This window comes from Ranitomeya variabilis, chromosome 4 (genome assembly GCF_051348905.1).
Source record: "Ranitomeya variabilis isolate aRanVar5 chromosome 4, aRanVar5.hap1, whole genome shotgun sequence".
Classification (NCBI taxonomy): Eukaryota; Metazoa; Chordata; class Amphibia; order Anura; family Dendrobatidae; genus Ranitomeya; species Ranitomeya variabilis.
Window position 1 is genome coordinate 274,905,523 of NC_135235.1, and position 12,185 is coordinate 274,917,707.

The 12,185-nt window shown below is 46.5% G+C and overlaps 1 protein-coding gene across 1 annotated transcript in view; it reads right to left on the minus strand.

Moving 5' to 3' along the window:
* The window catches only part of TTC12 (tetratricopeptide repeat domain 12), an 89,684-nt gene extending 79,517 nt beyond the window's left edge, over nt 1–10,167 (minus strand). Inside the window, exon 1 of the mRNA XM_077249979.1 lies at nt 10,111–10,167. The gene's annotated coding sequence lies outside the window, so the exon portion shown is untranslated. The remainder of the gene's footprint in view (nt 1–10,110) is intronic.
* Nucleotides 10,168–12,185: the final 2,018 nt, after the last annotated feature.

Consider the following 12,185-nt stretch of genomic DNA (forward strand, 5'->3'; position numbering starts at 1 on the left):
TGATATGACTCTGGGATTTTCTTCCCTCAGTTTGCACCCACCTGGGTCGTTAGTCCAGGGGTGTTGCTATATAAACCTCATGGATCCTTAGTCCAGTGCCTGGCATCGTTGTAATCAGATCCTTTTTGTTTGCTCCTATCTGCTGGTCCTGGTTCGTGCAAAATTAAGCTAAGTCTTGCTTCTTTGTTTTTTCAGTTATTTGCTTGCTCTCATTTTTGTCCAGCTTGTACTAAATGTGATTCCTGACCTTGCTGGAAGCTCTAGGGGGCTGGTGTTCTCCCCCCGGGCCGTTAGACGGTTTGGGGGTTCTTGAATTTCCAGCGTGGATATTTTTTTGATAGGGTTTTTGCTGACCATATAAGTTATCTTACTATATTCTGCTATTAGCTAGTGGGCCTCTCTTTGCTAAATACCTAGCTCATTCTTACGTTTGTCTTTTCCTCTTACCTCACCGTTATTATTTGTTGGGGGCTTGTATCCAACTTTTGGGGTCTTTATCTCTGGAGGCAAGAAAGGTCTTTCTTTTCCCTTCTAGGGTTAGTTAGTTCTCCGGCTGGCGCGAGACGTCTAGAATCAACGTAGGCACGTTCCCCGGCTGCTGTTAGTTGTGGTGCCAGGATTAGATATATGGTCTGCCCAGTTACCACTGCCCTATGAGCTGGTTTTTGTGTTTGCAGACTTGGTAACTATTTCTGAGACCCTCTGCCATTGGGGTCATAACAGTATGCCAGGCCAACATTGAATGTTTAATGCATTGCAGAAGTGGGATTATAAGAAAGGAAATTCTGAGTTTTTTTTTTTTTCCTCTCTTCCTCCCCTTTACCTTTGAGTGGCTTGTGCTTGCTGCAGACATGAATGTCCAGACCTTGATTACAAGTGTAGACCAGCTTGCTGCTCGTGTGCAGGGCATACAAGATTTTGTTACCAGTAGCCCTATGTCTGAACCTAAAATACCTATTCCTGAACTGTTTTCTGGAGACCGATTTAGGTTTAGGAATTTCAGGAATAATTGTAAATTGTTTCTTTCTCTGAGACCCCGTTCATCTGGAGATTCAGCTCAGCAAGTTAAAATTGTTATCTCTTTTTTACGGGGCGACCCTCAGGATTGGGCTTTCTCGCTAGCGCCAGGAGATCCGGCATTGGCAAATATTGATGCGTTTTTTCTGGCGCTCGGATTGCTTTACGAGGAACCCAATCTTGAAGTTCAGGCAGAAAAAGCCTTGCTGGCTATTTCTCAGGGCCAGGATGAAGCTGAAGTGTATTGCCAAAAATTTCGGAAATGGTCCGTGCTTACTCAGTGGAATGAGTGTGCTCTGGCCGCAAATTTCAGAAATGGCCTTTCTGAAGCCATTAAGAATGTGATGGTGGGTTTCCCCATTCCTACAAGTCTGAATGATTCCATGGCGCTGGCTATTCAAATTGACCGGCGTTTGCGGGAGCGCAAAACCGCTAATCCTCTGGTGGTGTTGTCTGAACAAACACCTGATTAAATGCAATGTGATAGAATTCAGACTAGAAATGAGCGGAAAAATCATAGACGTCAGAATGGGTTGTGTTTTTACTGTGGTGATTCTACACATGTTATATCAGCATGCTCTAAACGCCTAACTAGGGTTGTTAGTCCTGTCGCCATTGGTAATTTGCAACCTAAATTTATTTTGTCTGTGACTTTAATTTGCTCTTTGTCTTCTTACCCTGTTATGGCGTTTGTGGATTCAGGTGCTGCCCTGAGTCTTATGGATCTGTCATTTGCCAAGCGCTGTGGTTTTGTTCTTGAACCGTTGGTAAATCCTATTCCTCTTAGAGGTATTGATGCTACGCCATTGGCAGAAAATAAACCGCAGTTTTGGACGCAGGTAACCATGTGCATGACTCCTGAACATCGGGAGGTGATTCGTTTTCTTGTTCTGCATAAAATGCATGATTTGGTCGTTTTGGGTCTGCCATGGTTACAGACCCACAATCCAGTCTTGGATTGGAAGGCAATGTCTGTGTCAAGTTGGGGTTGTCAGGGAATTCATGCTGATTCCCCGCCGGTGTCTATTGCTTCCTCTACTCCTTCGGAAGTTCCTGAGTATTTGTCTGATTATCAGGATGTATTCAGCGAGTCCAGATCCAGTGCTCTGCCTCCTCATAGGGACTGTGACTGCGCCCTAGATTTGATTCCAGGTAGTAAATTTCCTAAGGGTAGATTATTTAATCTGTCTGTACCTGAGCATGCCGCAATGCGTTCGTATATCAAGGAGTCTCTGGAGAAGGGGCATATCAGTCCATCCTCTTCCCCTCTTGGTGCGGGATTCTTTTTTGTGGCCAAGAAGGACGGATCTTTGAGACCTTGTATTGACTATCGTCTTCTGAATAAAATCACTGTTAAATTTCAGTATCCTTTGCCTCTGTTGTCGGACTTGTTTGCCCGGATTAAAGGTGCCAAGTGGTTCACCAAGATAGATCTACGTGGTGCGTACAATCTTGTGCGCATTAAGCAAGGAGATGAATGGAAGACTGCATTTAATACGCCCGAAGGTCATTTTGAGTACTTGGTGATGCCTTTTGGGCTCTCTAATGCCCCCTCAGTGTTTCAGTCCTTTATGCATTATATTTTCCAGAAGTATCTGGATAAATTTATGATTGTTTATCTGGATGATATTCTGGTTTTCTCTGAAGATTGGGACTCACATGTGGAGAAGGTCAGGATGGTGTTTCAGGTTTTGCGTGAGAACGCGTTGTTTGTTAAGGGCTCAAAGTGTCTCTTTGGAGTACAGAAGGTTCCCTTTTTGGGGTTTATTTTTTCCCCTTCTGCTGTGGAGATGGACCCAGTCAAGGTCCGAGCTATTCATGATTGGACTCAACCCACGTCAGTTAAGAGTCTTCAGAAGTTCTTGGGTTTTGCTAACTTCTACCGTCGTTTTATCGCTAATTTTTCTAGCGTTGTTAAACCTTTGACGGATATGACCAAGAAAGGTTCTGATGTTGCTAACTGGGCTCCTGCAGCCGTGGAGGCGTTCCAAGAGTTGAAGCGCCGGTTTACTTCAGCGCCTGTTTTGTGCCAGCCTGATGTCTCACTTCCCTTTCAGGTCGAAGTGGATGCTTCGGAGATTGGGGCAGGGGCCGTGTTGTCACAGAGAGGCCCTGGTTGCTCGGTAATGAGACCATGTGCTTTCTTCTCTAGGAAGTTTTCGCCTGCTGAGCAGAATTATGATGTTGGCAATCGGGAGTTGCTGGCCATGAAGTGGGCATTTGAGGAGTGGCGTCATTGGCTCGAAGGTGCTAAGCATCGTGTGGTGGTCTTGACTGATCACAAAAATTTGATGTATCTCGAGTCTGCTAAACGCCTGAATCCTAGACAGGCCCGCTGGTCATTGTTTTTCTCCCGTTTTGACTTTGTGGTCTCGTATTTACCAGGTTCAAAGAATGTGAAGGCTGATGCTCTTTCAAGGAGCTTTGTGCCTGACTCTCCTGGAGTCGTAGAACCTGTTGGTATTCTTAAAGAAGGAGTTATTTTGTCAGCCATTTCTCCTGATTTGCGACGCGTGTTGCAGAGATTTCAGGCTGGTAGACCTGACTCTTGTCCACCTGACAGACTGTTTGTTCCTGATAAGTGGACCAGCAGAGTCATTTCCGAGGTTCATTCCTCGGTGTTGGCAGGTCATCCGGGAATTTTTGGCACCAGGGATCTGGTGGCTAGGTCCTTTTGGTGGCCTTCCTTGTCACGGGATGTGCGGTCATTTGTGCAGTCCTGTGGGACTTGTGCTCGAGCTAAGCCTTGCTGTTCTCGTGCCAGCGGGTTGCTCTTGCCCTTGCCTGTCCCGAAGAGGCCTTGGACACACATTTCCATGGATTTCATTTCTGATCTCCCGGTGTCTCAGGGCATGTCTGTCATCTGGGTGGTATGTGATCGCTTTTCTAAAATGGTCCATTTGGTGCCTTTGCCTAAGCTGCCTTCCTCTTCCGATCTGGTTCCTGTGTTCTTTCAGAATGTGGTTCATTTACACGGCATTCCTGAGAATATTGTGTCTGACAGAGGATCCCAGTTTGTTTCCAGGTTCTGGCGATCCTTTTGTGCTAGGATGGGCATTGATTTGTCGTTCTCGTCTGCCTTTCATCCTCAGACTAATGGACAAACGGAGCGAACTAATCAGACTCTGGAGGCTTATTTGAGGTGTTTTGTTTCGGCAGATCAGGATGATTGGGTGACCTTCTTGCCATTGGCTGAGTTTGCCCTTAATAATCGGGCTAGTTCCGCTACTTTGGTTTCGCCATTTTTCTGCAACTCTGGTTTCCATCCTCGTTTTTCCTCGGGACATGTGGAACCTTCTGACTGTCCAGGGGTGGATTCTGTGGTGGATAGGTTGCAGCAGATCTGGAATCATGTGGTGGACAACTTGAAGTTGTCACAGGAGAAGGCTCAGCGTTTTGCCAACCGCCGCCGCGGTGTGGGTCCCCGACTTCGTGTTGGGGATTTGGTATGGCTGTCTTCTCGATTTGTTCCTATGAAGGTCTCCTCTCCTAAATTTAAGCCTCGCTTCATCGGTCCTTACAAGATATTGGAAATCCTTAATCCAGTTTCCTTTCGCTTGGATCTTCCGGTGTCGTTTGCCATTCACAACGTGTTCCATAGGTCTTTGTTGCGGCGCTACGTTGTGCCTGTGGTTCCTTCTGTTGAGCCTCCTGCTCCGGTGTTGGTTGAGGGCGAGTTGGAGTACGTGGTGGAGAAAATCTTGGATTCTCGTCTCTCCAGACGGAGGCTTCAGTATCTGGTCAAGTGGAAGGGCTATGGTCAGGAGGATAATTCCTGGGTGGTTGCCTCTGATGTGCATGCGGCCAATTTAGTTCGCGCCTTTCACGCTGCTCATCCTGATCGCCCTGGTGGTCATAGTGAGGGTTCGGTGACCCCTCCTTAAGGGGGGGTACTGTTGTGAATTAGACTTTTTGGCTCCCTCTGGTGGTTACTAGTGATATGACTCTGGGATTTTCTTCCCTCAGTTTGCACCCACCTGGGTCGTTAGTCCAGGGGTGTTGCTATATAAACCTCATGGATCCTTAGTCCAGTGCCTGGCATCGTTGTAATCAGATCCTTTTTGTTTGCTCCTATCTGCTGGTCCTGGTTTGTGCAAAATTAAGCTAAGTCTTGCTTCTTTGTTTTTTCAGTTATTTGCTTGCTCTCATTTTTGTCCAGCTTGTACTAAATGTGATTCCTGACCTTGCTGGAAGCTCTAGGGGGCTGGTGTTCTCCCCCCGGGCTGTTAGACGGTTCGGGGGTTTTTGAATTTCCAGCGTGGATATTTTTTGATAGGGTTTTTGCTGACCATATAAGTTATCTTACTATATTCTGCTATTAGCTAGTGGGCCTCTCTTTGCTAAATACCTAGCTCATTCTTACGTTTGTATTTTCCTCTTACCTCACCGTTATTATTTGTTGGGGGCTTGTATCCAACTTTTGGGGTCTTTATCTCTGGAGGCAAGAAAGGTCTTTCTTTTCCCTTCTAGGGTTAGTTAGTTCTCCGGCTGGCGCGAGACGTCTAGAATCAACGTAGGCACGTTCCCCGGCTGCTGTTAGTTGTGGTGCCAGGATTAGATATATGGTCTGCCCAGTTACCACTGCCCTTTGAGCTGGTTTTTGTGTTTGCAGACTTGGTAACTATTTCTGAGACCCTCTGCCATTGGGGTCATAACACATAACGCCCCTGGCCATGCCTACTGGTCCATGCATCTGTTGTCAGGTGCACCTTTCTACTCACAGATTGCCTGAGCGCATGGACAATGCGGTCTTTAACATGCTGGTGAAGGGCTGGGATGGCTTTTCTCGAAAAGAAGTGTCGACTGGGTAGCTCGTAGCATGGTACAGCGTAGTCCATCAGGGCTTTGAAAGCTTCAGTTTCAACTAACTGAGATTAGTCTAGCAATGTGGGCGTTCAAACCCTGTGTACGCGGATGCGAGGATGAGTACTTCCTTTTCCTAATGAGAGTCTCATGTAGGGTGAGCTGGACTGGAGAGCTGCATACGGTGGAACTAGCAGGGGTGCCGGTGGACATGGGTGACAGAGAGGGTTGGTGACGGTATTCTTGATGGTGCCCTACATACAGTTTTTCCGACCACGAACCAGGTGATTCCCTGACTGCTTTGGCCTTGCGACGAAACCACCACATTACCTGCAGGTGGTGTGGTAAACGGTGGGCTTACAGGGAGGGAAGGGATGTCGCCTTGCTTATTAGCTTCATTGTGAAAGGGTGCTACAACATTAAGGGACGTTTGGTAGTGTGTCCAGGCTTGCAAGTGCATGGTGGTTAAATGTCGATGCATGCAACTTGTATTTAAATTTTTAACATTCTGACCTCTGCTGAAGGTCCTGGAGCATTTCTTACAGATGACTTTGCGCTGATCATTGGGATCTTGGTTAAAAAAATTCCACACTGCACTCTTCCTATTGGATACCTTTTCAGGCATTGCACACTGAGCTACTTGAACCTGATGGCCACGCTGTCCTACAACTGGTTTTGGTTTTGCCAGACGTTTTTGGCCAGATACGGGCCTGCCAGATGGAACCTGTTGCGATGTTGATGTCTGCTGCGGCTCCTCCTCCTCCGCTTCAGAGCTACTGCAGCCTGCATCCTGTTCCCCCAATGGCTGCCAATCGGGGTCAACAACTGGGTCATCTATGACCTCCTCTTCTATGTTCTGTGCACCTTCCTCTGGGTCACCGTGTAAGCCGGTGCTATAGCGTTCGTGACGGAGATCCATAGTCTCCTCGGGGTCAGATTCTGGATCAGTACACTGCGAGGGCAATGTTCTGATCTGAGTCAAAGGAACAGCATTATAATCTGGCTGTGGCTGTGCATCTGTGCACTCCATGTCCGATTCATCTTGTAATGGGCATGGCCTGTTAACAATTTCACTTTCGAACCCAGGCACGGTATGTGTAAAGAGCTCCATGGAGTAACCAGTTGTGTCGCCTGACGCATCCTTCACTGTTGTTCTGGGTGAAGGACGCAAGGAAGCGACTTGTTCCTGAGCGGGAGCATCCACTGACGACACACTGCTCTGACATTTGGCACTTTCCGAGGAGGAGGAGAAAGAGGTAGAGGCAGAGTCAGCAATGAAAGCCAATACGTGTTCCTGCTTCTCCGGCTTCAAAAGCGGTTTTCCTACTCCCAGAAAAGGGAGCCTTCGAGGCCTTGTGTAGCCAGACGATGACGCTGGCTCAACAACTGGAGACTTAGGGGCTATATTGCTTTTCCCACGACCACCTGATGCTTCACGACCACCACCACTAACATCATTACCAGCTGGCAATGAATGCCCACTGCCACGACCTCTTCCACCAGACTTCCTCATTATTGGAAAAATGTAATCAAACTAACAACCGTTATGTGGTCCAGTAAAACCAGGAAGAAGGTGTACGTGAACTGGTTGTGAATTTAAATCTCCCTTTTTTATGTGTGGGAGAATCCAGGGAAAAATCAGGCCCACTGTATTACACAACAACACAGTTTGATTTGCAGAAAGAGGGTGGCAGATATGGCACTAGCTGGAATGACGCAGATGCACCCACTGGCAATAGAAATGTCCCTCTTTTTTTGGATATGGAGACAAGGGATTGAATCAGGCCCACTATATCACGGTATAGTTCCTGTGGCACAAAATGACTGACAGATACCACAGACAGCACTCGCACAGATGCACAGGTTTGGCAAGATTATTATCCCTTTATTTTATTTTTTGGGGGGGATATGTGAGACAAGTGATTTAATCAGGCCCACTGCTACACAGTAGGTTTTCTGTGGCAGAAAGTAAAAAAAAAAAATATGCCACACACACGACTGCCACTAATGCAGATTTGCCAATCTTAATCTCCCACTTTTATTTTTTTTCCTGGGAGAATTAGGAAGAAATCAGCCCCACTGCTACACAGTAGGTTTTCTGTGGCAGAAATTTAAAAAAAAAAAAAAGATGCCACACACAGGACTGGCACTAATGCAGATGTGCCAATCTTAATCTCCCACTTTTATTTTTTTTTCTGGGAGAATTAGGAAGAAATCAGCCCCACTGCTACACGGTAGGCTTTCTGTGGCAGAAATAAAAAAAAAAAAAAGATGCCACACACAGGACTGGCACTAATGCAGATTTGCCAATCTTAATCTCCCACTTTTATTTTTTTTTCTGGGAGAATTAGGAAGAAATCAGCCCCACTGCTACACAGTAGGTTTTCTGTGGCAGAAATTAAAAAAAAAAAAAAGATGCCACACACACAACTGGCACTAATGCAGATTTGCCAATCTTAATCTCCCACTTTTATGTTTTTTTCTGGGAGAATTGTGAAGAAATCAGGCCCACTGTTAAAAAAGTAGGTTTTCTGTGGCAGAAAAACAAAGACAGATGCCACACACAGGACTGGCACTAATGCAGATTTGCCAATCTTAATCTCCCACTTTTATTTTTTTTTTCTGGGAGAATTGTGAATAAATCGGGGCCACTGTATTAAAGTATATTTCCTGTAGCAAAAAGTGGCTTGAAGAGATATAACCAAAAAAAAAAAAAAAATTACTATCTCCCTACAGTTATCTCGGAAAAGTATGTCAGGCAGCAATAAAAAGGACTGCTGCACACAAAAGTCAAAAGGGTGGACAAACAAACAAGATAGATAGCTGTGCAGAGATGAAGGAGCAACAGGATTTGTGCTTTGAAAAAAGCAGTTGGTTTGCACAGCGGCGTACACACAGCAACGCAGCTATCAGGGAGCCTTATAACATACAGAGCCGTTATACAGAAATCGAGCCTCCACTGTCCCAAAAAGAAAAGGTGGTGTTGGACAGTGGAAATCGCTACAGCACAAGCGGTTTGGGGCTTTATGTACCCTGCCTAACGCTATCCCTGCTTCTGACGAAGCGGCAGCAACCTCTCCCTACGCTCAGATCAGCAGCAGTAAGATGGCGGTCGGAGGGAACGCCAGTTTATAGCCCCTGTGACGCTGCAGAAAGCAAGCCAATCACTGCCATGCCCTTCTCTAAGATGGTGGGGACCAGGACCTATGTCATCACGCTGCCCACACTCTGCGTGCACCTTCATTGGCTGAGAAATGGCGCTTTAAGCGTCATATGAAACGCGACTTTGGCGCAAAGATCGTGTACCGCATGGCCGATCCCACGCTGGGATCGGGTCGGGTTTCATGAAACCCGACTTTGCCAAAAGTCAGCAACTTATGAAAATGACTGATCCGTTTCGCTCAACCCTAGTTGTAACTGTCTAACAGCTCCTCCTTCTTGCTTCGTGAGAATTACACGTTCCTACATCATTCACACAGTTTCCCCAGCATAGCGCTCTTATGCAGGCGTACTTCTCTGCCCTGATAAGGGCAGAGCAAAGTATTGCAGTGCACAGGGCACTGTGTCAGGGCAGAGAACTACGCCTGGCAAGGAGCGCGGTATGCCGGGGAGACTGTGTGGATGACGTAGGGACGCAAGAAGAAGGACGGCATCGCAATAAGAATGGAGGTGCCAGACCAAGACCAGTGACACCCCAGACCGGACCGCCCCGCAGTTGAATATAATAAAAGCTTTTTTACTTGTCTTGCATGTTGGGTCGGGGGCAAATATACAGCATTATAGAATTCTGTATATCAGGCCTGAAAGGTGGTTGCCGTATCTTATTCGGTCAAAACCTGGTGACAGGTTCACTTTAAAGAGAGAGCATTTTCCAGCTCAAAAGTTTAGGTCCCCATACATTTCAATGGGGTTTGGGTTCGGGTACCGGAAACGAAATTTGGAGTAAACTTCAGGTCTGGTACCAGAGCCTGAACTTCCAGGGGTCCGCTCATCCCTAATTCTGCAACATCAAACACGTACCAAAAGCTCATCATGGTAACGTAGCCTTAAACTTGCCTAAAAAGTTCTAAATTTGCGTCAAAAGTTCTAAACATGATTCAAAAAACTTGTCCTCAAAAAGTCCTAAATGTGCCTTAAAAAGCTTTAAACTTGCCCTATACTAAAAGTTATTAATCTACAGCCAATGCTAAAAATACAATTCCTGAGAAATTTTAAAGAAGGCGCAAAAACAAACCACAAAATTTAAATTTGCATTTGGCATTTAAAGTCGAATTCAGTAAAGTTACTTACCAGAAGCAGCAGATGAAGTGTGCACCGTCCTGCTCTCAAATACGGCAGTCGCTCACTGTACACTGCTGACGAGGGAGTTCAGTCGCCTAGCAACATGTAAACCAAGCTGAGGCCTAGCTCTGAATTACACAGCTCCCTCCTCCCTATTGTATTGTTTTCCACCTCAAACACACAGGCGGCTTTCTGTGTAAACTTCACTCATTGCTTTTCACATGGAGGCAACATGTTAGTCACTCTTCGTTTCCTAAGGGGTTGAATTTGGGATTCATTGTGGTGATTTCATAAGAAGTCAGAGGCCTCATTCAGACGTCCGTTTTTGATGTTGATGTTTTTCACAGATACAATAACTGCTAGTGATGAGTGAACGTTCTCAAATGAGGTGTCATCCGAGCATTCTCGACTGCTAACCAAGCCCCTTTTGGAGAGCCTGAAAAACGTATTTTGTCTGAAACATGTTAACATGTCTTTGTTTTTTTTTCCACAAAAACAAAACAAAAACATATCCGTTCTTGACCAAACGCACGGATCCACCTCAGTCAATAAAATCAGTAAAAAAATACAGACAGCAGACGGATACCTGTCATGAATCCCCAATGGCTAGGGATAGCACAGGATAAGCAAAGTATAATAAATATCGGACGAGCTCTAGGGTGATGGAACCTGGGCTGACCGCTGCCTTACGCCTGACAAACGCAACTAGAGATAGCCAGGGAGCGTGCCTACGTTGGTTCTAGACGCCACGCACCAGCCTAAGAGCTAACTAGTACTGCAGAGAAAACAAAGACCTCACTTGCCTCCAGAGGAATTAACCCCAAAGGTATAGTTGCCCCCCACATGTATTGACGGTGAAATGAGAGGAAGGCACACACATAGAGATGATGTATATAGCTTTAGCAAATAGAGGCCCGCTGAAAACTAGAAAGCAGAATGACACAAAAGGGGACTGAGCGGTCAGCAAAAAACCCTAATCAAAAAAACCATCCTGAGATTACAAGAACCCATGTGCCAACTCATGGCACATGGGGAGAACCTCAGTCCACTAGAGCAACCAGCTAACAAAGAGACATTCTAAGCAAGCTGGACAAAAAACCAAACAACTGAAAATCAGCACTTAGCTTATCCTGAAAGATCTGGGAGCAGGTAGGCAGGAACCAAACAGAGCACATCTGAACACATTGATAGCCGGCAAGGGAAATGACAGAAAGGCCAGGTAAAATAGGAAACACCCAGCCTCTGATGGACAGGTGGAAACCAAAGGCCGCAACCCACCAAAGTCACCCAGTACCAGCAGTAACCACCAGAGGGAGCCCACAAACAGAATCCACAACAGTACCCCCCCCCCCTGAGGAGGGGTCACCGAACCCTCACGAGAACCCCCAGGGCGATCAGGGTGAGCTCTATGGAAGGCGCGGACCAAATCAGTCGCATGAACATCGGAGGCGACCACCCAGGAATTATCCTCCTGACCATAACCCTTCCACTTAACCAAATACTGGAGTTTGCGTCTGGAAACACGAGAATCCAAGATCTTTTCAACAACATACTCCAATTCTCCCTCCACCAGCACCGGAGCAGGAGGCTCAACCGAAGGAACAACAGGCACCTCATACCTCCGCAACAACGACCGATGGAACACATTATGAATAGCGAACGATGCTGGGAGATCCAAACGGAAAGATACAGGGTTAAGAATCTCCGAGATCCTATAAGGACCGATGAACCGAGGCTTGAACTTAGGAGAAGAGACCTTCATAGGGACAAAACGAGAAGACAACCACACCAAGTCCCCAACAAGAAGTCGGGGACCCACGCGGCGACGGCGATTAGCAAACTGCTGAGTCTTCTCCTGAGAACTTCAAATTGTCCACCACCTGATTCCAAATGTGATGTAGCCTGTCCACCACCACGTCCACTCCAGGACAATCCGAAGACTCCACCTGACCAGAGGAAAAACGAGGATGAAACCCCGAATTACAAAAAAAAGGAGAGACCAACGTGGCCGAACTAGCCCGATTATTAAGAGCAAATTCGGCCAGTGGCAAAAAAGCGACCCAGTCATCCTGATCAGCAGAAAC